General features: G+C 46.2%; 1 non-coding gene across 1 annotated transcript; it reads left to right on the top strand.

The window, feature by feature from the left end:
• Positions 1–243: 243 nt before the first annotated feature.
• Positions 244–346, top strand: LOC119627466 (small nucleolar RNA U13). Its single transcript, XR_005243657.1, has one exon. It is a non-coding gene; the product is annotated as a small nucleolar RNA U13 (small nucleolar RNA).
• The last annotated feature ends 2,265 nt before the right edge of the window (positions 347–2,611 follow it).

Consider the following 2,611-nt stretch of genomic DNA (forward strand, 5'->3'; position numbering starts at 1 on the left):
CACGTAGGACTTGGTTAAAATAAAGAGTTGAGAGTAAGAGAATAGAGACATATGCCAAATGTTTGTAATAAAATCAAAGAGAAAATATAAATATACACAAAATCCAAAATGTTAGGATAAAGAAATCAAAGCATTTTTAGTATTACCGCTTTGGGTATTTTAGTAGAATTGCACTTGTTTATGATTTTCAAGTTTGTTTTACAAATAACATGCAATTTAAAAATACTCTTTAAAAACTGTTAGATCCTTTTGTATTCATAAACATAGTAATTAGGTGTTCCCATTCATGTGTGAGACGTGCCCCCCAAAGAGCTTGTTACAGCATTGGCACATTACCTGTCTGATGGGGAGAAAAAAAAAACTGTTATATTTCTACCTTCATTTCCAACTTTGTATTGTACTTTGAAAACCTTTACCTACAGTATGTGTATTTCATTAGTATTTTCCTAAAGAATCAGTTTTTAGATCCAGTTAACCACTGAAACCAGAATATGCCTATATGTCAGGCATGATTTACTACATGTTTATTCTATTTATTGAGTTGATTTAATTTTAGTGGGTTTGTGGACCATTAAAAAATACATGTTTAATATTTCCTACCATAATTACATTTACACCTTTGTCTTTCTTTTTCTTTAGTACTTGAGTTGTCAGTGTTTTGTGACTCAGTCTGGAAATCTGTTTAAACCACCTTGTCTTTATACAACTACCAACAGGAGGATTGGTAATTTGGGCTCTGGGTGAGATAGACCTAGATTCAGTTTCCATGTCTGCAGCTGAATGCATGACAAGGAAAATCATTTAGCCTCCCTGGGCCTCAGTTTCTTCACTTGCAAAATGTAATTAACACAACCTACCTCATGAGGCTATGTTGAAGATTAGAGATAATGTACGTATGATGCCTACACATAGTAAGCTATTATATATTGGCAACAATAATAAACTTAAAAAAAAAAAAAGAAATATGTTCATGCTTTACTCATTTGTATTTTGGGGACTCAACCTACCAAGAACTTTATTTCTACTTATAAAATTGGAGATATCTGTCAGTACATTGGCAGTGTAGCTTGGTTTGCCATATAGCTTTCATCTCAAAAATTTTGATAGGTTTAGGGAACGATCTTTAAACTTTTTAGTTTTCTATACATAACATTCTATTAAGCATTTATATTGGTACCACCCCATGCGGAAACACACCATTTGCAGACATCTTAAAGAGTATTCTTGGCCAGGCGCGGTGGCTCAGGCCTGAAATCCCAGCACTTTGGGAGGCCGAGGCTGGTGGATCACCTGAGGTCAGGAATTCGAGACCAGCCTGGGCAACATAGTGAAACCTCGTCTCTACTAAAAATACAAAAATAAGTTGGGCGTGGCGGTGGGCACCTGTAATCCCAGCTACTCAGGAGATTGAGGCAGGAGAATCGCTTGAACCGGGAGAAGGAGGTTGCCGTGAGCCGAGATTGCGCCATTGCACTCCAGCCTGGCCGACAAGAGCAAAACTCCCTTTCAAAACAAAAAACAAAAAAACCCCAATAATCTTGTGAATGTCTTCATCTAGAATTAAAAGGGAGGGGAAAACCCTAAAAGATATTTAAGTCAAAGAATCTGAGTTTAATGTCATTCTGTAGGTTCAGGAAATCTCGGCTTTAAAAACCCACTCGCGTGAAAGTAATTAATTATTCCATCACTTCCCGGGGGTGGAGGGGGGTGCGGAAAAGGCGCATGAGCTCAATGCTGTATACTGGAGCCCGATTCCAGCTCTTTCTTGAGGGCAGAAAAAACGCCAGGCGGCAAGCATTTAACAACTGCCAGGCTTTTCTTCTCAAGCCCTGCAGCAGCCACGTGGCGCCTGCCCGAGCTCCCGGCTCACCGGCCACTATCCTGCACCGCTCTCCGGGATGATTCGCGGCTGGGCCCTCGCCAGCCGGAGTTCCGCGAAGCCCGGAACCTCCAGGGCCGCGGCCACCAGACCCAGGGCTCCGGCCCCGAACCCAAGCGGCGCAGAGCGCCCAGGCGACGCGAGGTGCCAGCCTTCCATTCGAGGGACGCCTGGCAGGTCCCCGGAAGTTTTCCCCGGGGACAGGTCTTCGCAACAGGTCCGAGGCGAGGCCGGGTGGAGCCGAGCTCCGCGGCTGCCGGTGAATCAGCGCCGCCCAGCGCCGGACCGGCCCTCCCAGCCAATGCCACACCTGGTGAGGAGCAGGCAGGCCGCTGACCATCAGCCACTTAGGACTCGCCTGGACTGGAGAAAGGTGACATCATCGTAGCTGGGAGGTTTCCTAAGGCTTCACCAATGGGAGACCGGCGAGGTGCTTGCCTGCTACAGCTCTTGGCCAATACTAACAAAGCAAAAGGGGGCCCGGGTTGTTGGTATAGAACCAATGGGAAACAAGGAAGGAGCACGAGGCGGAGTTGCGAATCCTGTCACCAATTGGAAAGAGGGGGTGGAGCCCGGGCCTTGTCAAGCGTGACCAACCAGCGAGAGGAGCGGACTTTGGGGGGTGGAGCCGTGAAGCCCTCTCCCAATCGCACAAGTTTGGGGGCGGGGCATTCTTTGGGGGGCCCAATGAGCAACGCGGCCGAAGCTGGCCTGTCAAGAGAAGGGGCTGGG

Source organism: Chlorocebus sabaeus, chromosome 14 (genome assembly GCF_047675955.1).
Source record: "Chlorocebus sabaeus isolate Y175 chromosome 14, mChlSab1.0.hap1, whole genome shotgun sequence".
NCBI lineage: Eukaryota > Metazoa > Chordata > Mammalia > Primates > Cercopithecidae > Chlorocebus > Chlorocebus sabaeus.